General features: G+C 38.8%; 1 protein-coding gene across 3 annotated transcripts in view; it reads left to right on the forward strand.

The window, feature by feature from the left end:
* STARD13 (StAR related lipid transfer domain containing 13) overlaps positions 1–26,802 on the forward strand; it is a 573,794-nt gene that overhangs the window by 64,510 nt on the left and 482,482 nt on the right. For 2 of the 3 annotated variants that reach the window (XM_060394453.1, XM_042254792.2), the window contains exon 1: positions 5,578–5,665. The exons of the other annotated variant lie outside the window; for it this stretch is intronic. The gene's annotated coding sequence lies outside the window, so the exon portion shown is untranslated. Of the gene's footprint in view, positions 1–5,577; positions 5,666–26,802 lie in introns of those variants that run through there. 3 annotated transcript variants of the gene reach the window in all.

The following is a 26,802-nucleotide window of genomic DNA, read 5'->3' on the forward strand; positions in this document are numbered from 1 at the left end:
GCCCAGGACTGATCTCCATTAGAATGGACTGGTTGGATCTCCTTGCAGTCTAAGGGACTCTCAAGAGTCTTCTCCAACACCACAGTTCAAAAGCATCAATTCTTCAGTGCTCAGCTTTCTTCACAGTCCAACTCTCACATCCATACATGACCACTGGAAAAACCATAGCCTTGACTAGACAGAACTTTGTTGGCAAAGTAATGTCTCTGCTTCTTAATATGCTATCTAGGTTGGTCATAACTTTCCTTCCAAAGAGTAAGCATCTTTTAATTTCATGGCTGCAATCACCATCTGCAGTGATTTTTGAGCCCCCAAAATAAAGTCTGACACTGTTTCCACTGTTTCCCCATCTATTTCCCATGAAGTGATGGGACTGGATGCCATGATCTTCGTTTTCTGAATGTTGAGCTCCAAACCAACTTTTTCACTCTCCTCTTTCACTTTCATCAAGAGGCTTTTTAGTTCCTCTTCACTTTCTGCCATAAGGGTGGTGTCATCTGCATATCTGAGGTTATTGATATTTCTCCTGACAATCTTGATTCCAGCTTGTGCTTCTTCCAGCCCAGCGCTTCTCATGATGTACTCTGCATAGGAGTTAAATAAGCAGGGTGACAATATACAACCTTGACGTACTCCTTTTCCTATTTGGAACCAGTCTGTTGTTCCATGTCCATTTCTAACTGTTGCTTCCTGATCTGCATACAGGTTTCTCAAGAGGCAGGTCAGGTGGTCTAGTATTCCCATCTCTTTCAGAATTTTCCACAGTTTATTGTGATCCACACAGTCAAAGGCTTTGGCATAGTCAATAAAGCAGAAATAGATGTTTTCCTGGAACTCTCTTCCCTTTCCCATGGTCCAGCAGATGTTGGCAATTTGATCTCTGGTTCCTCTGCCTTTTCTAAAACCAGCTTGAACATCTGGAAGTTCACAGTTCACATATTGCTGAAGCCTGGCTTGGAGAATTTTGAGCATTACTACTAGCGTGTGTGATGAGTGCAATTGTGCGGTAGTTTGAGCATTCTTTGGCATTGCCTTTCTTTGTCATTGGAATGAAAACTGACCTTTTCCAGTCCTTTGGCCACTGCTGAGTTTTCCAAATTTGCTGGCATATTGAGTGCAGCACTTTCACAGCATCATCTTTCAGGATTTGAAATAGCTCAACTGGAATTCCATCACCTCCACTAGCTTTGTTCGTAGTGATGCTTTCTAAGGCCCACTTGACTTCGCATTCCAGGATGTCTGGCTCTAGCTGAGTGATCACACCATCAGGATTAAGTTGGTCGTGAAGATCTTTCTTGTACAGTTCTCTGTATATTCTTGCCACCTCTTCTTAATATCTTCTGCTTCTGTTAGGAATCAGCGAACTAAAATGGACTGGAATGGGTGAATTTAACTCAGATGACCATTATATCTACTACTGCGGGCAAGAATCCCTTAGAAGAAATGGCGTAGCCATCATGGTCAACAAAAGAGTCCAAAATGCAGTACTTGGATGCAATCTCAAAAATGATAGAATGATCTCTGTTCGTTTCCAAGGCAAACCATTCAATATCACAGTAATCTAAGTCTATGCCCCAACCAGTAATGCTGAAGAAGCTGAAGTTGAATGGTTCTATGAAGACTTACAAGACCTTTTAGAACTAACACCCAAAAACATGTCCTTTTCATTATAGGGGACTGGAATGCAAAAGTAGGAAGTCAAGAAATACCTGGAGTAACAGGCAAATTTGGCCTTGGAGTACTGAATGAAGCAGGGCAAATGCTAATAGAGTTTTGCCAAGAGAACGCACTGGTCATAGCAAACAGCCTCTTCCAACAACACAAGAGAAGACTCTACACATGGACATCAACAAATGGTCAACACCGAAATCAGACTGATTATATTCTTTGCAGCTGAAGATGGTCAGCAAAAACAAGTCCAGGACTTGACTGTGGCTCAGATCATGAACTCCTTATTGCCAAATTCAGACTTAAATTTAAGAAAGTAGGGAAAACCACTAGACCATTCAGGTATGACCTAAATCAAATTCAGATGCTTAGGAAGCATAAATAAGGCGGCTTAGAAAGTTTGAGTTATGGCAAAGGCAATAAACATGGTAGTAAGGAATGTTATATTGAACAAATACAAAATAAGAATCCACAACAGCATGAATCTGAGAAAAAATATTAACCATACTTTTGAGAAAAAATAATTCTCATAGGAAAAATTCATCTAAACTTAATTTTCTCTCAAATATTTGCCTTATAACTTTAATTTCACTGCATTTATAATGCACAGTATTTCTCCCAGTTGCTAACTTCTATTTACTAATTCATTCAATCAATATTTATTAAGTCACTTACATGAGCTAGACATAGAGTATGCTAAATTCCTGGATTTAAGAAATATGAGAATGATATTCCTACCTCAACCAATCCATAGTTTAATGTGGTAGACAGAGAAGTAGAGAAAAAATAAAAATCCACTTTAAGTACAATACCAAGATAAAATAAAATAAAAGATGTTCTATAAGAAAGGCAGCCTAAGAGGTTAAGAGAGGGATTTCCTGGAATAAAATGATTGAGATTAGAGCTGAGTCTTGAAGGATTAGACTTCCCTGGTAGCTCAGTTGGTAAAGAATCTGCCTGCAATGCAAGAGACCTGGGTTGGATTCCTGGGTCCAGAAGATCCCTTGGAGAAGGAAATGGCAACCCACTCCAGTATTCTTGTCTAGAGAATTCCATGGACAGAGGAGTCCATGGGATTGCAAGAGTCAGACATGACTTAGAGACTAAACCACCACTTCCCTGTCTTGGTCTTTGGTCTAGTCTCTGGGCCAGGGTCCATCAGCCAGGACAAATGTTAACTGAGCATGTTTTCAGGACTTTCGCCTGGGTCCTTGCTGAGTCAGCACCCTCTCCCTCACAAGGATGAGTCAGCATTCATAATGTGGCCTTCTCCACCCAGTTAGAGCTCATCCAGTGGCTCACAAAGGACGGCATTGCTCAGATGCCTCAGGGTCCTCAGACAGTAATCTCAATGTTAACTTTGCCTTTTGATGTAGGAAAGGCTTATTCAGTCAACTTTGCTTTGCACACATCTCCACCCCACTCAATCGCCCAACATCTCTTTTATTCAGCAAGTCAAGAAATCCTCTCTTCCTCTCAATTTCTGAATTTAGCTCCTTATTGTGAACCGTATTGGAACTTTTAATTCTGGTATTTCAGTCTTGAGATAAGACTGGTAGCCCTGCCTTCAGTTGGTTTTTATATTACTGGAATAATCTTTTCTTTTCTCCCCTGTGTAGGTTCTCCTACCTCCTTTCCTTCATCAGATTCTTAGAGTGTTAATGATCCCTTAGGTCCTACTCCAGCCCCTTCCATGGAAAACTGGATGCACGAGGTCATTGATCATGTGGTCACCATCATAAAGCAGGGCAGCAAAGGTCCCTAATTTCACCCCAAATTACTAGGCAGCTTTTTCTTTAAGTCCTACTTTGACCACTAACCATGCTGAAAGACAGTTTCTTTTAGAGACTAATTTCCCTGGATTATTTATTTTCCAGTAGGATAAGATTTAATGTTACTTAAATCACTGCAGATGGTGATTGCAGCCATGAAATTTAAAGACGCTTACTCTTTGGAAGAAAAGTTATGACCAACCTAGATAGCATATTCAAAAGCAGAGACGTTACTCTGCCGACTAAGGTCCGTTTAGTCAAGGCTATGGTTTTTCCAGTAGTCATGTATGGATGTGAGATTTGGACTGTGAAGAAAGCTGAGCGCCCAAGAATTGATGTGTTTAAACTGTGGTGTTGGAGAAGACTCTTTGAGAGTCCCTTGGACTGCAAGGAGATCCAACCAGTCCATTCTGAAGATCAACCCTGGGATTTCTTTGAAGGGAATGATGCTAAAGCTGAAACTCCAATACTTTGGCCACCTCATGCGAAGAGTGGACTCATTGGAAAAGACTCTGATGCTGGGAGGGATTGGGGGCAGGAGGAGAAGGGGACGACAGAGGATGAGATGGTTGGATGGTATCACTGACTCGATGGACGTGAGTCTGGGTGAACTCCGGGAGTTGATGATGGACAGGGAGGCCTGGCGTGCTGCAATTCATGGGGTCGCGGAGAGTCGGACATGACTGAGCAACTGAATTGAACTGAACTGAACTGAGTTGCCAAATCTTAAAATGATAGCCTGAAGGGCAAATTTAACCAGCAGATAGATTTTATTTGGTATTCACAGTATTTTTAAACATTTTGAGTAAGTTACTCACATATATAATAACTTAGATTTCACATTTTAAAAATATTTGAATATCAAGCTTCGTTTTAAAAATTAGTGGATTTAGCATAATTCAGTGCACACTTCAATTGGGCTCAGTTATTTTGGGAGGAATAGCTGCCCTTGAAATACAGACTCATGTTTCCATCTCACTTTAGCCCTTACCCGGTGAACTGCACTCAGAGACTGCATGCACTCTCTTTTCCATTTCTGGACTAGTTTAACTCCCTCACTGTACAGGAAAAAACAAACAAACAAAACAAAAAAATGAGACCCACAGAGACCTCAAGATTTTCCTGGGCTTAGAGTCGATGATACAAACAGAACCATGGGTCTCCTCACTCCACTTCATGGTGCTGCTTTTCTCTTATTTATAGCTACCTGCTCACTGTGATAAACTGCTTCAGGCTAGTGTTTGAGCAAAGATGGCAGAAGGACTGAACATCAAACTCCAAGAAAAGGGTAGTCATGGATCAAGACTTTAGCACTTGGATTTTAAAGAGGTTTGAGTATTTTGAATTTTTTTCCCCTCATTCAATAATGCTTTTCTGTAACACATTAAAGCAGGTGTCTATGGAGATCACAGGCAAATGTTTTTCTGGTCCTTGTACATCTTTGTCCCATGAGAAGATGTGTGATTCCTTCTCACAACGGCTTCTAGTTAACTTGATGGGAGAGTCCAGTTGAAATATTATGTCAGTGTCACTGATGATTTTATAACAGAGATACGGTAGATTTTCATTTTATCCTTGGGCTTGGTGGGTCCAAGCTAACAAACATTATTGTTGTACTCATAATCATAAATGTGAGTTTTGTTCCAATAAACCATCCTGTCAGTTCGTATGGAGTAGACCCTTTTCTAAGTAATGAGATGGAGCCCTCCTTCACACCAGCCAGGACCAGTAAGTAGCAGAATTCGAAAAGATAAGCTTCCCCTCTTATCTCAATATATAGATGTATTATTATTAGTTATCCTTGTTCCGCAGGAAGCTGATTAACAGAAAATAGCTCCTCTATATTTTTAATGAATGACAGGCCCATTCCAACAAAAGCATGAAAACTTCAGATTGACTATAGCCTTTTTTTTTTTTTTAAATAACTTTTCCTTCTCCCTAGAGAGATGTCCGGGACTCACAATGAGGTGCTTTGTGAGCTTCCAGCCAAGGTTGATTTGGCACCTCCGTCACAGAGAGCTTGTGTAGACTGTGACAGGCTTTCAAGGAAGCCACTTCCCACATGTGCTCCTTTGGTTCTCTCATTGGTGCTTGGGAACAGGAGGCTGGCTCCTCCCGGTGAGCTGGGTGCTATGACAGATTAGACTTTCATGCAAGAAAATCAGTCCTGCACAGTTGATGTACTGCTTTAAATTTAAAGACCCCTTGGGACCTGAAACTGTAAGGTAAGCAGAGCTCAGCCACAATTCTTGAACTTTCAAACTGTGAATGTAATTTGAGGACATTTCTTAAAACTCTTTTTTGTTTAATGTGAAACTTTAACATGCTGCCTGCTCGGGCTGCCTTTAAGAATAACAGCTCACTGTCAAACATGCACATACAGCTCTGATTTTAAAAGACAAAAAAAAAAAAAAAAAAAAAAACCCACAAACCCACTGCTTTAAAAAAATTCTGCCAAAATGAAATAGTCACATTGATATGTTATACTTTTAAACTTGTGTGAACGTTCCCAGGATAGGCCAGGTTTTCTCGCTGCTCTCAGTGTAATCAGTATCCTTTAAAACGGGATCAAATTTTCTTTGCCACTTGAAAATGGGGCTGTATGCAGGACTAGTGCTGTAGAGAGAAAATCCCAGTGGAATTGTAACCGAATGTCAGTCCAGGCCTGCGGGTCTGTATCTTAAGTGTCACTGGGTGCCTGTTTAATTTAAGCATGGGAGAAGAATTAGTGAAACCCTGCTGTTACAGTGGTGTTGGCACTGCTCTGCAAGAGGTGGAAACTGCTGGGATCAGGTGTTGCTGTGTGCAGGCCAGTTCCTTGTGACTGTGGCAAATGAAGTTGGGAGGCTAGAAGTTACTCTAATGCAGACTAAGAGTCAGAGGCTTGTCAGACAAAAGGTGCTGCTGAACAAGTTCGACAGTATGCATGTAAAGCAGTTACTTGTCTAATGCTGTTAACAAAAATCCCAATCTTTCTGTAGAAATTTATAGGTGCTTTTAATGTTTTCATTCGAGTTCAGACTCCGAGAGTGGAATACTGGATGCTTTCAGGTATCCAAATGACCTAAGGGAGCATCACTGTAAAATCTCTCTCTGTTGGAGGGGAAGAGAAGATGCTGAATCTTCGGTCTGTGCTCTGCAGGCCATAAAGGAGAAGACCTATACCTATATTCATGCTACTTCTTTTCTCTTAAATCTTTGCTGAGGTGCCTCTTCTCTCCTAGTTTGCCTTTGGCACTTCCATGAAGACTAAGTTAATTGTCAGTATCTTAAACTTGCCCTGAGATTTCCAAACCTCTTTTTGGGCCTTTTTCATGGACAGCACCAACCTGCATCCACACAGATCAATTAGATTCTTGCTCATTATTGTCTTTCTCCCCATGACTTGTGGTCTGTGTTGTTATACTGCCTCCAGGGCACATTCTTGGGATACAAGTTGCTTTCAGTTTTCAGGCTGAGAAGGTGAACCCCAGAGGGGCAAGGGCACCCTGCCTAAAGTCTGAAGTGGCAGTACAGGTGGGACCTGACCTGGACGCCGTCTGCCTTCCAGTTTTTCTCCCTTCCAGGATTAAGATGCCTAACCTGGCCCCAGGTATTTCCATGAGCCTACCCTTTGAACCACATTACTGATAAGCTGCACACTGTTTAAGCAAAGTACTTACTTACTCTAAGGATTAGAATGTCTAAGCTACCTTTGGCCTGAAGAGAAGAAAATTCCCTCACCAGGCACACAATAAAGAATGTGGGAGAACGGAGGATGGCTCTCTGAGGATTTTTCTCCTTCTCTCATTGCCCTGTTTCTTGCTAGTTTGGGCACAATTAAAAAAAAAAAAAAAAACGGCTCAAGAGAAAAGGTGAGGTTCCTAAGGAAATGAGGCTGGGGCTGTTTACTTTGTACAGCTAGGATACCCAGGATGCAAGGCTCACAAGGATAAGCAGTGGGCTTGGATTAGCATTCCAGTGCACCACCGCCTTGTGGGAAGAGTTATTTTTAACCTGACAATATTTCTGCACATCTGCAATCCAAATACCCTGTACGTGAGAATAAATATTTAGGCAATGTGTTAGCTTTGTTAACTAGACACTATATCACAGCCATTCTTAGGAATTCCTTTTCTTATTTTAGTAAAATTAAAAGCAGGAGGGGAAAAAAAAGAGTTGTGGGAGGAACAAAGGTGAAATATATTGTCTATGTCAGTTCAGGAAAAACTGCCTAATAAGGGATCATAATTTTTTTTTTCAAGATTTCTCTCTTTATCTAAGGATGACATCTCCTCTATTGATCCACTGAAGCTCTTGTGTTTTTCATCTTTGAAAATCTTGATTCTTTTCCGCATAGCTGCATTCAGACTCTGATTTCTCAGCATTGCAATGTTTGGGGGAAGTTCCCAAAAGGTAGACAAAAGCACTAGAATATAAGACTAAAAATAAGAATTCGCTGTCACTGTAAACAACCAAACCCTGCTGAAATCACCACCATTACAGAATTCATATTTAAAGAAGCTCATTTGCCTCTAGAGCTAATAGTTTCCTTTTGTTATTTTTTTCACTTTTTATTGAATGAATGGAAGGCTGAAGGAACAGCTGAATTTATCTTCTACAATTTCACATCCCATGTGACGAACATTCCTTCAATCATGCTACAAGTTTTTACTGAGATTACCCAGCATGCAAACCTAGGTAAACAAAAACCCTGAGAGATATGGTTAGACCATTTATTTTTTAAAAGCCCTAGGAAAGCGAGGACTATGACTTAAAAGTTAATAACCTGACTGTATCCTTTCACAGACAAGATGGAAGATAATTTAAATATTTTATCTATGTAATTTTATGTATTAGGCAAAATAATAGAAAGCGCAACCTATCACCTAGGTACCGGTAGCAGCATGACAGGGCTCAGGGAGATGTGGCTGGCAATTTCCAGAAGCTTTTGGTGACTCCTATACACCTGCCCTCTCAGACAGTCGTAAATGTAGACCAGGAGGTAAGAACAGGGTCAAGCAGCAATCATGGCCCTGGGAACCACACTGGTTTTTAAAATCACAGTAGTAACAGTAAGATGGGTCAAGGGAAAAATAGCATCGGGATACCTATAGGGTGAGAGAACATTAAATATATGTCATATTTTTGATGTGATTCTGTAGAGATGCCAGATGGTGGAGAAGTTGAGCAGTTTCCTTGAGCAAATGCTTGGAATAAAGTGCCTGGATGTCATCCTAGCCACATTTGCCAGCACTTATTTTAAGAAGGAGGTTACTCCCCGTTGCTGTCTTTAGACAGTTTCAAGAGGAACTTAGACATATTGCTTAATTTTCGCAAACTGGCAAGATTCAAAAATGGTTTATTAAAGGAGTGGTTTGTGGAACAACTAAAAGAGATACTAGAATCTCTTGTGGATCCCTAGAATTAGAATAGATTTACTGAAAAAAAAAATCACCTTGATGGTCACATTTCTTTTCTCTAATGTATTATTAGCTTGGTAGGCAGCATGTAAAAGCGGATAGCCAAAGGTAATTTGATCTAAAGCAAAATGGTCAACACAATAAATTAATTGAAAATGAAGATTTTCCATCATTATATGTTTCATTATGGGTGATAAAACATAGGACAGCTTTATAAAGCTGTTAAACATTATTTAACTTTTCAGAACTTTTTATTTATATCACTATGTATATCCTTTATCTTCAAACAATTACTCTGTCTTTATTGTAAAAAGTTTGAACAATTAAGGAATTGCTCAAGAAAAGCTAAGTATCAAGCAAAAGGAGCTAATTATTTGAAGCTAATAAACTAATTAAACAATAGACCATCACTGTGATTCATGTATTATTTTAGAGTTTTTAAGCAAGTACATGCTCATTATAGGAAAATTATAAATACAAACCAGAAAAAAATTGTTTAACATAATGATATTCAAATAGGGCTAACCAATGAGTTCACATTAGAGTATGATAGCCTTTACTATGTGTTTCCAATGACTAACATATGATATTTTACTTACCATATGGCATTTGAAACCTAGTGTATTTTAAAAAAATAATCCATCAGTTGATAGACATTTACATTCTAATTAATTGCTGAATAGTCAGATTGTTTCATTCTGCATTATAAGTAAGGCTTAATAGGAATAACTAACTGGAAATGAGCTAGAAATTTAAGAAATTAAACTATTGAGAAAAGGCAAAATATGAACAAAAATATATAAGGTGCAAAATGGGTCACAATTCTGTCCAGAGTATTCAAAAAAATGACCAACTTTGAAAAAACGTCGATTGGCATTATTCTGTTTTAACTATAACTACATCATTGTTTTGACAAAACTGTCTTCTTGACCAAATTGTTTTTTGTCAAATTGCTTTTAGCTAAATTAAATCTGGCCAAATTAGTGGGAAGCATTGTTCAAGGAAATGCAATAGACAAAATACTACTTACCACATGAACTTCAGTGGGGCATTGTGCAATTCTTTCATGATGTTATTGGAGACAAGATTAAGAAATATGAGCTGAGCTAATGCAATTAGAAGATTAATAACTAGTTGAATGAACATACTTAGAGATACTTCTTAGCAACTGGGGATAGGGGGAGCTGATTGGTGTTGGCTTATTAAAAAAAACTCTGTTATTGGTCTTATCCTAATATTTTCACTTTAGATAAGTGTATGTTTAACAAATTTCTTAATATATTATTGCTTTGACATCATCAAATCCAAACAGATCTTAACATGTTGGAATAATGATCTGAATCTTCCTAGACCTTTACAACAATGATAAATATAAGATTCTTCACTTGGTTTGTAAGTGTAAATGTACAAATACCAGTTGGAAGAACTTGTACTTGTGAAATAAAACTTTGTAATTTTGGTTGATAGTAATAAATTCTATACAGTGTAGGCGAGGCAACTTGGCCTTTGGTGACACTGTTAGAAACATAATGGAGGAGTATGCATGGGACATGCTATATTCAGAGACTTGCGCTAACTATAGTGCAAGCCTTTAGTTACAGCCCAATCTGTGTGACTTCCATTGCTTGTGAGTATACATTCCATCCTTGAACTACCCTTGAATCCTACAGTCCAAATTATTGGTCAATTCATATGATGCCTTTAAGACTTCCTATTCCGGAGGATCTTTTCATTTCAATGTTACTGAGGCATCTGTGGGTGAATATAGAGAGGAGGGTAGTAGTTAGCCCAGAAGGGCAGGGGAAATCTTTAAGTCTCTAGAAGATTAAGAATAATTGATTAAATTTTGTAACAACATATGGTTGGACAGTCAGGACCCTGTAGGACAGGGTCAGGTAAGAAAATAGTCTTCACATTGTGTCAGCAACCAGGGGAAAGATTTCAGATGCAGTGGAACAAGCTATCGAAGTCTCAAAGGACAAGGACCATCTGAGATCCAGGAGACGGTGTGGAACACACCAGCCGAGCCAATGCATTAGAGGCTGGAAAATGCGTGAATTCACTCTGAAATGACAGAAGATTCAGGAGAAGAGGGAAACCACTGATGAGCTGACCTCCTTTCCCTGTGCCACTGCTAGGACTGTGTTTACACGGTAGAGACTTCTGCGCTCCTTTCCATTTGTTTCTACAAGGGTTGCTTTTCTGTGTCTGTGCTCCTGTTTACCCATCTGCATCTGTTGATTATTGGCTCAAGGCTGAGTCTTTATCCCAGGTCTGCAAGTGATTCTCAGAAATCTATGATTTCCATTGCTGTTAATCTAGAGTCACTGGAAAGAAGTCAGTACTGAGTGTGACTTATAGCACGGCCTAAGATTTAGAGCTAGGCCCAGCAACATGCCAGCTTTGGGAAAGGCATGTAAGGGTTATCAGTCTGTCTCCTCACAGGGAAAAATAGAGATCATAATAGTATTAACCTGGTAGGGCTGTCAGGTGAATGAAATAAAATCACACCTGGAAAGCCACCTAGCATGGCAACTGGAACATTCAATAAAGTTTTAAATTCCTATTGTTGTTGCTTTTAATTAGCCTCCATTCCAACCCTGTATATACCCTGGGAAAGAGAATTTACTTCTAGTAGCTGAAACTGGTCCGAGAATATTCCCTATATGCTGTGTAAACTGAATAGATGATGTATCCCATATACATGATTTACCACTTCTCAAATACATGTACATGTAGGTTCTTTTGTGGTTAATAAGCACTAAAAACTGTATAATAATGTCATGTAGCACTGTGTGAAATTCTTCAACAATATGAGCAAACATTATATAGTACTTAGTTTGACAGATACCGCAAACACTTTAAATATATTGTTACCTGATTTACTCTTCAGAGCCCCCTATGATGTAGAAACCTGAATTATTTCTAGTTTTCACATGCTGGCACTGAGGTAGAGCAGTGCAGAGGTGGAACTGGCATTCAAACCAAGCAACTGGATACAAAGTGTCTCAGCTTGTAACCACTGTGTTCAATTAACATTGCCAAGGAGTCTTCTCTCTAGCTTGTAATTCCTAGACTAAAATGGCATCTAAGATTCGTCCATAACGCTACCCATAAATGCTATGATTCTGTATAGTGAGTCCTGAACCATATATCTGTAACGTTTAAATAGCATGCATTCAGAGAATTGTTGGCCATTTCTTCTGAGATCCATGGAGGTGGTGTATAAATTTTCTGCTGTTTAGAGATTAAGAAGCTGTGGCATGCCATTCCCAGAAATTCTGCCAAAAGTCCTGGGGTCAAAGGGATGTGTAGACTTTACTAAAAGGCCAAGTCTCATTTTAGCGCAGCTTCTCTTCCTTCAGGGGCAAGTCAGGTTATTTTATGTCTTGGTTTATCCCAGGCCCCTGTGGTCAGGGGCAGAGTATACTGACACATTGAGTCCAGTGGCCTGCACTGAACCAGCCAAGTGACATTGACTTATGACCTCCCCCCTTGGGACCTTCATGAAGCATAAGTTATGACACATAAGAGAACCCTGGAGAGAGTCAAGGCTTGGCATTCATTTCATTTTTAGCTTAATGGTTCCCTCTTCTCTCATTTCAGATCAGTCCTTTCTCAATGGCTGCTTCTGAAAGCCAGCCAGCCTCTAGTTCAACAACATTACTTAGCCTCATTATTGGGAGAAACATGGGAAAGCCAAAATAAACAAGCACTTTCCCTTGCAAGAGAAAAAATAGCCTAGGTAGTAATTAATCCATATTCTGAAATGATCGTATTAGGCATTGTCTTTCCATTAAAATTAAGCAGTACAATGGAACTGGGAGAAGGAAGCTGGTGGAAAAAGCATCGTTTCCCTTGAGCTGCTGGTCAAAAGGAATAATTTGAATGTTCTTATTACTTACTTAGAGGTACAAAAGTAACCATTACTTCTTGACCATGATAAAATCAAGCAGTATCCATGGATTGTTTTCTTATTTTTTGTCCTTAACTTGATATCCTCCTTCATGTTTTATAGCATTAGATTAAGAGTTCTTAATGTTTTTTTTCTATCTTTTGTGGGGGTGGGCATGGGGAATCATATATACCTTGAGAATCTGAAAAATGCCACAGGGGTGCTTTCTTGAAGATTATCATGAATTGCATAAGATGTCAAAGGGTTCAGGTGTTCCTCCTATTCTGATTTTTATGTACAATGAGTCACAGGTTAAAACATGATCAAGAATTACCTTGAATAGGAAGCAGGGACTTGCCTTCAAGGAACCTGAGTTATGTTGTTGGATGCTTCACTGATTGGTGCCTGACCTTGAAAGGGTGGCCTAGTAACAGGGACTCCATCTCTCTGGCCTTCTGTTCTCTCATCATTGTGACATTTACAACATAGTCTATAAACAGTTTCTCCCACACTGTCTCATTGTATCCTTTTGGTTGAGAGGAGTAAAGTTTTTAAATTTGATAACTGAAATTCAAAATAAGCAACTTATTTCCTCCAGGTGAGAAAGAGTATTAGTAGGTCCATCACGTGCAGCAAGCTGTGAATGCCTCAAACTTTTAACCGAATTCAAAGTCACTGTAGCTCTGTGCTTCCTCAGAGAAGAAAACCTCAGAAGAAATGTACTATTTATGTTGAACCCCAAATGTTGATTTGTTCTCTCTCACTATGATACCAAAGACTCAATGACTGTGAAAACCAATTGAATAATGTGTGTGATGAGTGACAATGGACCACAGGAATACATGGAATCAAGAAAATATGTAGATGCAGGAATACATAGAATCGAGAAAGCCTGCATGGAGAGTTTCATGTGGTGAAAAAGGTACCAAGTGGAATAGAATGTGATGTTGAAAAATTAGTGCCTCTTCAGCACGCCTACATTTTCCCCTCCCAGGTCCTGAGTTCTAATTGGAAAGGACATGTAATTGCTAGGGTTAAATAAATGTTTCATCTCTGGAGGGGTGAGGACAGAACAGAAACCAGTCCCCACTGGCATCTGTGCAGCCTAATTCTCATTCCTCCTGCAGAGGCTGCACGTGGGCACTTCCCTTCCTGTTAACAGGTTGTCAGGCCCTCTTCAGAGCGGTGAGGTCAGACTTCATCACTGCTCAGACTGGAGGAGGAACAGGTGCTGTAGAGGCAGGTTTAGGCAAGCAAACTGTTCTCCTTATTCAAGGGAGTTTGGAAACCATGGGCCTCTCATTTCCCTGTTAGAGAAGCTTTAAACTGGATCAGATCTGAGAGAGCCCATCTGCCTTCCTCCCCCTCTGCTCTCCTTCCTCCCTCTTCCTTCTCTCTTTCTCCTTCTGAAAACTATAGGCAGGGAAATATATGTGTTAAGGATCTGTTGGACTTCTACTCTACAGTTTGACAGACTACGTCTTCTGGACACCAGGACACAGAGTTTCATCACCTTGTGATGGACACATTTCATTTTACAGATTCAGGAAATGGGTGTTCAACAGGTCAACAGATGGTCCAAAGCCACAGAATTAGTTTGAGGAATAGAAGTGATTCCTAGTGATGCTTTCTCTCAAATCATCAAATTGTCTGCCAGATAATACTACTGCGAAGAGTGACTGAACTGAGGATAGACATGGAAGAGCAGAAACAAATAAAGGCCATCCAAATGAGAACAAACGGAGGTGACTTATTTCCAGTTTACAGTAACAAGGGAGTCAGCCACCACCACATGCACTTCAGGGACTTGAAGGGAGAGGAACATGACACCTGCTATAGTGGGAAAAGGGAAGGTGAGAAAAGGTGTGCTCTTTCTGGACACTGCTGACAAAAGCAGGAGGAGGGCTAGCTAGAAGTGCAGCATCCCACATGATTCGTTAGGAGAGCATTTCTTTCTTTTTTTTTTTTTTTTCTTTTTTTTTTTGGCTAATTAACTCTTGAGTTGGAAGCAGGGATTAAATAGAATAGGGAATTTGACCATCTCTTGCCAAGTCCTGACTCTGATGAGCTCACTGCTCAGAGGCTGGCCTCGGAACTCAGCTGTTACATTTGGTCTAGCCATTGTCGGCTTGTACATTCAGTCTCTTAGGCAGGATTGATAAGGAATGCAGCCCTTTTCCTGTCCCCCAGAGAAGACATATCAGTGATATCTTTGAGTCTTTCTTCTTCTTTACCCTCTGTGTTCCATCTGTCGCAAGTTCTCTCCTTGAGAAATCTCTCTGACATTTACTCTTTTCCTCCCACCAAGTTCTTGTTGAGAACATCATCTCAGGAACTGCCAAAACTCTGACCTAGCCAGCCTCTTTCTTCCACTCCCCTGACCATTAAGTCTATCCAGCAAATTGGCCACTCTTATGCTGCGCTGTGCTGTGCTGTGCTTAGTCGTGTCCAACTTTGTGACCCTATGGACTGTAGCCCGCTAGGCTCCTCTGTCCATGGGATTCTCCAGGCAAGAATACTGGAGTGGGTTGCCATGCCCTCCTCCAGGGGATCTTCCCAATCCAGGTATCAACTCGGGTTTCCCTCATTGCAGACAGATTCTTTACTGTCTGAGCCACCATTATCCCCAAACCAGGTGTCTCTGTAACACCCAGGCCCAAAGCAGATGAAACACCTAATATGCCTCCATCCTAACCAGTGATGATAAACCTATAAAGTCTTCAGCCTGCCTTTTAAAGCCCTTCATGGCCTGGCCTGCACTGCCAACCAAGCTTTATATCCCCCGTCCCTTACCACCACTTTCCCAGATCACCAATGCTACGGGTGGTAACCCACACAAAGAAAGGCCCTAGAATAGGCACCTAGTGGGTTATGAATTTGTCCTCAGTTAAGCCTTGTGGTTTCTTTATGTTGTATGGCCACAGCCTATACCCTCACACTTGATGGTCACCACATGGAAATATGTCATAAGGTCAACCTCAATTCATCTTTTAGGTTTTTCTTAGTATTTTATAATCTTGAAAAATCTTAGTATTTTTCATATTTGTCACTTCAAATGATTCTCCTAACAAACTTGGGAGGAGGTTTAATATGATATTTTATAGATGAGAAAATACATGCTTCATAAATTATGTGATTTACCCCAAAGTCAGACAGATAGTAGATGGGAAGAATAAATAAGTCAACAATATTTTCACAGTCTCTATTCTTAGAACCATGTTCTGGATATCCATCCACATGGCCACTTTCTTTTTCTTTTTCTAACCACTTATTTTACATATTTTTTTCTGACTGCTATAGAATACTTGTGTAATATATAAAAGGTTAAAAATGAAAGAAAAAAAAATCACTTATAAACATTCCCATATAGATAACCAATGTTAACAGTTTATCTATTTCTCTGTAGTTCTTTTTCTACTATTCCAAAATAATTGATCCCAAACTATATATAATTTGTATTACTCTTTGTAATACAATTACTCTGTTAATTAAAACATGACAAAGATATTTCTCCATGTTTTAAAAATTTATAATAAAAAGATTCATGTGAATATTTGATGCATCATAATTCATTTTTTCGTACATAAAATGTAATAATCTATACCCAAGCAACTAAACATTTAGTTTGTTTACAACTTTTCTATTTTTTAAATGCTATCAATTTTCTGTCCATAAAGTATCTTGATCACTTACTGAGACTAGTTCTAAGATTTCTATAATTAAAAGCAGTATTGTGTGATATTAGAAAATTATTTTCTAGAAATATAGTTCTAATTCAAATTACTATCAGCAGTTAATGAGAATAAACACTTCACCTCACTCCCACCAACAGTGAATTTAATATTCTCCAAACCTTATGAAGTATATGGAAAAAACAGTGTCTCATTTTAATTTGTATTATTATTGTTTACTGCCATCGAGACCCCCAATTTTTTTTTTTTTTCAGATTTTCATCAGCTTTTTATATTTCCTCTCTAGGAAGATTTTATGTCTCTTTACCCATGTAAGTAATGGGGTTGTGGCTGTTTTCAAATTAGTGGGTATGAGCTTTAAACATTAATCTTAACCCTTTGTGATCTCTTCTGAGGCAACTAACTACAAGAGGGCTAGAGCACAGTGGATTTCTATTTCTTTGTTTCCTCAGAAAACAGCTACAAACCTAGGAGTCATATCTGGTAAAGAGGGGGAGGTTTTTCTCAACTGAACTGGATTGGAAAGTCCCCAAGAATAGGCATTTCATCCTCTTTTTTTGTATCCTCAATGGAGAACAGCCTGATCCTGGACCATGTTGAGGTATAAAACAAACACTTGACTTCTCAACTTAAGATAAAGTTGGGGTGGGGAGGGGGACAAGATTGTAAAGTGAAGGTACTTGGTTTGATTTGCTGGGGGCCACAGAGCAAATTAAGGGTATCCTGTTCCCTTGACCAGCCACAGACTGACTGGAATTCTAAGCTTGTTTAAGAAGAGTATTGATGATTTCAAACAGTTTTTGCCAGAGTTTCCAGTAGTCTTTCAATCACAACATTTTCAAGACAAAGCAAATTTTAATGTAATTTTATACATGCCATAGTGTGTCTATATACAATCAAATTAACACAAGTGTTACTTTGAGCAGTTTTAACTGTTGGAAATATCTTTTTAAACCAATAGAAACTACAAGAAGTAGCACACATAACAGCACTATTTCAAAAAAAACTAAATCTGGCCTAATATTATTGACATAAAGGAACATATGAATTTAGTTTAGACAAACTGCTCCAGCACAGATCAGCGGGACCCTCACTGGGAAGGGCAGCATCAGGGACACAGTCTGTGGGCTGCCACGCATGTGTACCTAGCCTCTACTTTCCTCCCTCAAAGGTCTTTCGAGGACCTCTCAACTTCTCAAAAGCTCTGTTCAAACAGAGCATTGGTATCTCTGGAATTTAAAGAAGATTGTTATCCAAGAACAGAAGGTGAAACTATATCAGGTATGATTTAAGCCCATGAGTAATCAGGATTTAGATATTTTATTTGGGTTATAGACATACTTTCCAGGTTCGAGTACATGGGAAATCTGAATTTTATGAGCAATGGTGCAGTTGAGGGGCAATAGAGAAGGCTAGGTCTGGATTAGCTAGCCTAGAAAGTCATTTTGCTAGAAAAAATAGCTGCCAATGATATTTGAAAGATAAATTTTTAAAACTGATTTTTTCCCCAAACTGCAGGCCTACTGATTTCACTTACCATATCCAACTAAAAGAAGACTTTTGTTCTGCCCTACAATTGCAACTCAATGAGGATATTTTTCCTTTTGCATCCCTGCTGGTGAAGGGATTACTGCAGTGAATAATAAAAAGTATGCTAAGAAAAAGATTCTCTAGGCTGAGTCAGAAACTATCCCTGTATTAATAAGCGACTTAATTTTTCAATAATTTGGACTTTTATCTGCCAGAAGAGGAAAATACTAACTACTCTATCTCCCACAGAGTTTATGAGTTGTAGACACAAAAGCACTTTGAAAAATTAAGAGCACTATGTGAACATAATAAGCATATGTACACCTATGTTTATAGCAGCATGATTCACAATAGCCAATTCAAATGTCCATCAGCTGATGAATGGATAACCAAAATGTGGTATATATGTACAACTAAATACCATTCAATCTTAAGAAGGAATAAAATTCTGATACATGCTACAATATGGACCAAACTTAGAGACATTATGCTAAGCAGAATAAACCAATCACAAAAGAACAAACGCTGTATGATTTCACTTATATAAGCTACCTAGAACAGACAAATGCATAGAGACAGAAACAACAGTGATTACCAGGGGTTCGGGGAGAATGGAATGGGGAATTATTGTTTAGAGGGTATAGATTTTCAGCTTGGAATGATGAAATGTTCTGGGTGGTGGTGATGGTTACATAAAAATGTGAATATACTTGACTGCACATTTTAAAATGGTTAAAATTTTATGTTTTATATATTTACCACAATAAATAATATTTACCACTGTGTACACTATAAAATAAAAACATAATTTATAGAATAAAATCATAACTAGAAATGATAATAGATAGATTTACTGGTATAAGTAGTATTGGTAATGAAAATAGCAATAATTTAGGTAGGTTGGAGAAAATGTTCAGATTGATCAGATTTATGCAAAAGGGTGGGCTCAGCTACTTAGATAAAAACATTTTCATATATTTGTGTAGGTAAAGTGAGACAAAGTGGCCTTTAGACATTTACATCTAAAAATTTCAAAATAAATTAAGGACTCCAGAGAAAGCTTATATATGTTGTAAGTATCCTAGAAGAATAAATTTTAAAATGACTTAATTTTCCCTGGAACTTACCCCCAAGCAGTTTAGGAAAAAGCTTTGAACATCTGCATATTTTCTACATGTTGAACTTTAAGTCCACAGTTTCAGAGCCTCTGCTGTGTTTTGATACCATCCTGTGCAATATGCGATCACTTATTATTTACCTGTTTTTCTTTCCTGGTAATACTCTGAGGTCTGTGAGGGCAGAGATCATGCATCTTCTTCAATACTTGAATACACAATACCTAGTACACGGCCTGGCATTAGTAGGTGAGCAATATGAATTCATTGAATGAATGAACAGATGCATGGGGGTGGAATCATATATTGAGCATATTTTAGAGCTAAATAGGCTTTGTGATACCACCACTGCAGCGGGTGAACATGTCTTAACATACCTACACCAACATCCTCACTAGAGGGCTGCAGGGTTCAGGCTCTCCAGGGAAAATTCTTGGGACAGAGGATCAGAAGAGGGTTTGTTTGGGCACACCTGCCCCTCTCAGGTAAGCCCCAGGGATCTCTGGTCTGAGTGAACCAGGACTTAAAATCCTGGGCAGGATCTGCTCATTGAAACACCTTTGGAAATGCAGGTTTCCATAAGAACCTAAATTATTCTGAGGACTTCCTGGGCTACATATCCATAGTGAAATGCTCCAAGCCATTTAGGAAATCCAGGAGAGACATCAGCTTCCATCCCTAAATTCTCTGGCCTATTAAGTCATTCTAGCCCATGTCCCCACATCTAGATGACTGGCATGGATGGGACACAGGCCCAGTTAACCAGACCTGATTGTTTGAGAAAAGTGCATAATCTGATATTCTATGGAAATTTTTCAGCTTTTTTTTAAATGAAAATTTTTTTGTGAGCCAATAAAAATAAATCTGTAAGTCATCCACAAGTTTACCTGAATGTATTGAAAAGCTTGCCAGGAATTCACATATTTTTTAGAATCTGCTGCTAAGTTGCTTCAGTCGTGGCCGACTCTGTGCGACCCCATAGATGGCAGCCCACCAGGCTGCCCTGTCCCTGGGATTCTCCAGGCAAGAACTCTGGAGTGGGTTGCCATTTCCTTCTTCAATGCATGCAAGTGAAAAGGGAAAGTGAAGTCACTCAGCCATGTCCGACCTCGCGACCCCATGGACTGCAGCCTACCAGGCTCCTCCATCCATGGGATCTTCCAGGCAAGAGTACTGGAGTAGGTTGCCATTGCCTTAGGCTTCCCTTTTCCCTTCCATTCTTCTTTCCTAACGTTCTTTTCCCTTCCAAGCCCCTTTTCCCCTTCCTTCCTCTACTCTCCCTTCCCTCCTTTCCTTCCCTTTCCTTTCTTCCTTCACACCTTCCTTCCCTAACATTTACTGAGCAGCTACTATTTCCAAGGACTATTTTTAGCAATGAATATAGAGCAGGAAAAAAGCAGGCTATATAAAATCAGAATTTAGATCCTGGTGGGGCAGAAGGGGAGACAAGCAGTAAATAAAAAGTTAGAATACACGGTGACCATTGCTATGAAGAAAAATAAAGCAGGAAAGTGGAAAGGAGTGGGAGAAGGTGTTGCAAATTGAAACAGAAGGGTGGGGGAAAACAGTAAATGCAAAGGTAGGATGGGAGTGTGACAGCACGGACTGAGTGGACGGCACTGTTGACTTTCTTAAATTCTTCTGCACTAAAAACTCTGCTTCTAATAAGTTGCTCATTTTCAAGCATCAGCACTTTAAGTCTCTCTAGAAACCCAGTTCAGTTCAGTTCAGTCGCTCAGTTGTGTCCGATTCCTTGTGACCCCATGGACTGCCTCCCTGTCCATTACCAACTCCCGGAGTTCACTCAAACTCTTATCCATTGAGTTGGTGATGCCATCCTCTCTCTTGAACGCATCCTCTGTCGTCCCCTTCTCCTCCTGCCTTCAATCTTTCCCAGCATCAGGGTCTTTCCCACTGAGTCAGTTCTTTGCATCAGATAGCCAAAGTATTGCAGTTTCAGCTTTAGCATCAGTCCTCCAATGACTATTCAGGACTGATTTCCTTTAGGATGGACTGGTTAGATCTCCTTGCTGTCCAAGGGACTCTCAAGAGTCTTCTCCAACACCACAGTTCAAAACCATCAATTCTTCGGTGTTCAGCTTTCTTTATAGTCCAACTCTCACATCAGTACATGACTACTGGAAAAACCATAGCTTTGACTAGATGGACTTTTGTTGGCAAAATAATGTCTCTGCTTTTTAATAAGCTGTCTAGGTTGGTCATAACTTTTCTTCCAAAGAGCAAGCACCTTTAAATTTCATGGTTGTAGTCACCATCTGCAGTGATTTTGGAGCCCCAAAAAATAAAGTCTGTCACTGTTTCCACTGATTCCCTGTCTATTTGCCATGAAGTGATGGGACCAGATGCCATGATCTTAGTTTTATGAATGTTGAGTTTTAAGCCAACTTTTTCACTCTCCTGTTTCATTTGCATCAAGCATTTCCTTCAGGACTTGAAACCTGAGCTGTACATGGCAGCAGTCCCAGGAACCAATTCCTGACCTTCCTCTGGCTGTTTCCTACACCAAGCTCATATGGAAATTTACCAACCATTTACACTGGTTAGTTCACCCATTCATTCATTTGTGAAATATCTACTATGTACCAATCACTATATTTAATGCTGGGGAATCAAAGATGAGGAACCAGAGTTGATGCTGTTCACAGGCTTGCATCTAAAACTGAAAAACAAATATAAACATAAATAGATACAATAAAGGAGATACAAGAGCATATACATACAATAGGATCACTCCTACCTGGGATGATCAGACCTGAAATGGGTTCAGAGGGAGAGAAAATAAGAATATCTCAATTTGAGAGCATAGTAGTGATTAATAAAGTCTCTATTTATTACAGACTTGTATGTCATTAAATGTTGACTGTAATATATTAGCTTCCTGGGTTAATATATTACAGACAGTCGTAGAGAAATATCATCATTTCTTGTCAATAAACATATTTCTTCTCTGAAAGAAGCATTCATTGCTGGAGGTCTGATTTCAACTGTATAATATTCAGGCAGGATTTTAGCTCCTGCTATTCAAAATAAAAGTTTATTAAGGTTCATTAGTGTTGTTTATGCCCACTTAGCTATAAAGTAACATTTAAATTCAAGTTAAATTCTCACTAATAATTATATTCTGAATTTGGAAAGGCATTAGGGATTAGGTCTGCTTGTCCAATTAAAGTTAATTGTAAGAAAGACAAATTCCTATTATTAACTTGTGTTTCTACAGCATTCAGAACTGTAAAATGCCATGCTGTTATTTTGTGCACCTATTTCTCAGCATTCGTCCAGCAGACCCAAAGACAGGGCAAGCAGACTCTTTTACAAAGAGAGAAATGAGTTCCTCCATAGGTGTGGCCTGTCAAAGGCCACAGGACTGGCATTGGAGAAACAAAACAAGAAGCCACAGAGTCTGATTCCTGAGGATTATTATTTTGATTAAAGACTCCTTCAGTTTAGTCAGCTACAGAAGATTTGGAGGTATGTAAAAATCAGGCAGAAGTATTTCCAAAACTTTCTATATCTGACTAACCAAAGTAAAATCAGGAATTAATCTAACAGCTTTTGCACCATGGGCGGAATGCTTCTTAGATATTTACTTGTTTTAATTTTCACCAAATTGTATTTCAACCCTTTTCTTTATGTAATTCAGATTTTTTGAGGTCTAGTTCACAGACCATAATCTTTACCCTTTTAAGATGCACAATTCAGTGAGTGTAGTATACTGCCAACACTAAGTCATCACAGCTAATTCCAGAGCATTTCCATCACTCCAGAAAGAAACCTATACCCATAGCAGGCATCTTCCATTTTCTCCTTCCTTATCTCCTGGCAATCACTAATTTACTTTTAGTATCCACAAAATTACCTAGTCTGGACATTTAATATAAATGGAATCATATGTTACACAACTTTTTTTTGTGTCTGGCTCTTTTCATATAGCACAATGTTTTCAAGTTTCATTTGTGTAATAGTATATATTAGTACTTCATTCCATTGTTATAGTATAATAATTCCATTGTATGGATATATCATTTTATTAATTTCATCAGCTAAAGAGTATTTATATTGCTTCCACTTTTTGACCATTATGAACATTCATGTACACATTTTTGCATGAACATATGTTTTCATTTCTCTAGTTTATATACTCAGGGATGGAATTGCTGGGTCATTTGATAACTCTGCCAAGCAATAACTAGATAGGTCTTTTACCTGTAGTATATTTGCAATAACTGTGTAAAGGAGCCTGGGCCAAAACTCAAAAACAAACAAAATACAAACACTAGAATTTTATTAATTATATAGACTTAGATTACCCAGGTTTAGGTAATTTGGTCAAATTAAGTCCAAGTCTCATTCCAATAACAAAATAAAAACTATTAGTATAAGAACACTGACTACTCACTAACCAACTGTGGTTTGGGGCAAGTTGCTTCTTTGGTTTCCTTACCTATACACTGGAGAGACTGCACCAGCTGCTTTCTGAAGTTTATACACCTCGAAAGTGAAAGTGAAGTCGCTCAGTGGTGTCCAACTCTTTGTGACCCCATGGACTGTAGCCTACCAGGCTCCTCAGTCCATGGGATTTTCCAGGCAAGAATACTGGAGTGGGTTGCCATCTAAGACCCTCCTTAATACATAGAGGGGGAAAATGAGACCCAGGGAAGGAGGAAAGTGAAGGAATGAACTTTTATTGTGGAATATGGACTACTATATGGGAAACTGTTCTGTTAACATGTCTTAATTAACCCTCCCATGTCTTGATAAACCCACCCTTTATTCTGGACTAAATAGCATCCTTCCTATATTACAAATGGGAAATGAAAGCACACAGATGTAAGTAACTTCTCAGGTCTGCCTAGCTAATAAGTGGCAGAGCTGAGATTTGCTCCCAGAGCTGCTGACTTTACGACTCATCTGAAGCAGGTAAGAGCATGGACTTTGGAGTCTAAAAGACTTTGGCTCAAATCCCCTCATCAGCTAATGAGCCTGGGAAAATTACTTAACCACTGTGAGACTCAGTTTTTGCATTTGGAAATAAAATTAATATCATCTACCAAATAGGGTGTTGAAAAGATTAATATAAAACTTGGCTGATAAAGTACTCTCTTAGCTCCTTGGACAGAGTAAGCCTTTAGTAAATGGCAGATGTCTTCATTTTGTTTCCCTAAGGTTGCACAGCAGATGGAACCAGATCTTAAGTTTTTTACATCAGCAAACAGTCCTCTCACCATTGCCCCATATGAGATAACAATGTTTCTAAAAAATGAATATATTCACGAGTACCTGGTGAAATAGACAATAAAATGAAAATAATGACGAAAAACATTCTCTTATTTTCCACATAAGTCAGAAAAAGATTCTTGATACTGTTTTTCTAAATGGTAAGGCCTAATTCTATGGAAACAAAACATATGCTAGATCTTTCCCATTTATACCATCTTGAATTTTAAAAAATCACATAATGAGATAGGGATTCAATAACGTGGATACTTGTTGCCCAAGGTCCTTCAAGACAGTTTCCACCTAATAGGATTGTCATTGTTAGAATTAAAAAACAAACAAACAAAACCAGGATTTGGTTAAGTATTTAAATTTGATAAATAAACACATAGAAAGCCAAACTACAGTTCATGATTCAGGTCATGCACTGGAATAGGAAGAGCAGGGTAGCAAGCAGGGCTATTGAATGACCTCTGTTGACCTAAAGTAGTAGATTCTTCCATGTGCATAACTGGAATAAGCACACTATGGGAGCTGTTTGTTAACTATAAATATTGAATATATTCTTTCTCCAAACAGTAAATCAGGGGAATTACTAGTATGACTGAAATAAATATTTTTTGAGATAATTTTTTTTTGAGTCTCATGAGATGTGAATAAAAAGAAAAACATACTTTGAATTTCTGCATGATTCCCACCTTATTCTAAAGAGACCAAATCCCTTTGCATTCTTCTAAGGGCAGATACAAACCAGACCCTTTTACAACTATGTACATCAGAGGTATAGAGAAACTGTTTCAACATCAATAAAATGCAGATATATTTAAAATTAATTTTTCAGATAGTGAAAGCCTCTTACTTCAAGGTACATTTTGTTTCGAATTAATTCATTTTACATTTTGAATGTGTTACATACTTCTTTATATAATTATTAAATTCAAAAGAACAACCTGCTTGTGTATGAAGAACTTTCATATCATTAAAATTTATCATTGAATTTATTTGACCAAGAAATTACTTTTAAAAAGTTTTATTTAAAAGTCAACAAATAAAATTGCTATATTAGATGGTACTTTTTTACTTTTTTAAAGGACTTACATATAACATTTCAACTCCTGCACTAGCCCTTTGGCTAGAATTTTGGACTGGTTAGAGTTGATCTATATTTAATTTTTTTTTAATTGAACTTCAGTATGATGTGAATTGTGCAAAATGATAAAATATTCTAATTCCTTTTGCTAAAGCAAAACCTTTTGCATGACAAAATAAACTAAGCACTAATATTTTGATCCCCAGAGACACCCTGACTTTTCCCATCACCCAGGTCTTCCTGGGCCAACGCAGGTGCCGAGAAGCTCATGGCCAAGATGTGTGGGAGTTTGAAAGATTCTTGGGCAGAAATTTCTGGAGCCCTTGAATGTCTTTATATTGAATCCACAAATGCTTAACATACTCTTTTCACACATGCTAGGTTTAGAGGCAGAATATCTTCCCGACAAGGAGGCCACTGATAGAAAGATACAAGAAAAAGAACAACATGGTATTTATTTCACCATGCTGCATTTTGAGATTTTATATGAGTAGCACAACAATTATTCTTCTCAGTCAAGGAGGAAAAATTAGTTGGATCAAGACTAGCTGCATTCCACTGTAGCTCATCAATGAGAAAGAACAGGACTGTGGACCAGGAACATACTCAATTTCTGTTTGAAAAGTCAGCATATGTGGTCCTATTCTTACAATTGATCTTAACTGGATAAACCAATTTTACACTGGCTTTGATAAACTTTTTCTCCATTAAAAAAATTATCAGCTCTCTGACAACAGCTGGTGTCAGTTATTACTCAGATGTGTGCTCTGTGTAATACCCTCCAGCTGGAAAAGTCACAGAATTCCCAATTAGTTGCTACAGTTGGCAGATGGGAAAGAAAAGGGGAAATCCCTCTGTGAGGGCGTGGCTGATTTATGCAAATAAGATTCATCCTAGATGATACCCTTACTTAAAAAAGAATGCCCTCCCTCCCCTAGGCATTTATGTTGGCAACCTTTCCACATATCAAACAGCGTTCAGAGAGCAAGCACTGCCACTGACTGAAAGGCCACTTCCCTCCAGTTCTAGGAGGTAGAGCTCCTGCTCTTCACATTGTTTAACAACAAAATGGTTTTGTATGATAATAATCTCCCAACTAGACAATCCTCTGAGACTGAGGTTTCTTCAGTTCTACTATTGGTTAGTGATGTTAATGGACCATCCTACTTCCTGCTCCACAGCAAGAGAGTCCCTGCTCACAGGGAGGAAAATGGTATATCCTTGCATCAATGATCAATTTCTTCATAACAAAACACCCTGCAATTTGGCAGCTTGAACATGCTATTTATTTGCTAACAATTCTGTGGGTCAGCAGTTGGGTGGATTCTTGCCCCAAGGTCAGCTGAGTGATTGTTCTGCTGCTTGGTCTTGCCTGAGGTCACCTGTATATTCAGTCCTCTGGC

This window comes from Ovis aries, chromosome 10 (genome assembly GCF_016772045.2).
Source record: "Ovis aries strain OAR_USU_Benz2616 breed Rambouillet chromosome 10, ARS-UI_Ramb_v3.0, whole genome shotgun sequence".
Taxonomy (NCBI): Eukaryota; Metazoa; Chordata; class Mammalia; order Artiodactyla; family Bovidae; genus Ovis; species Ovis aries.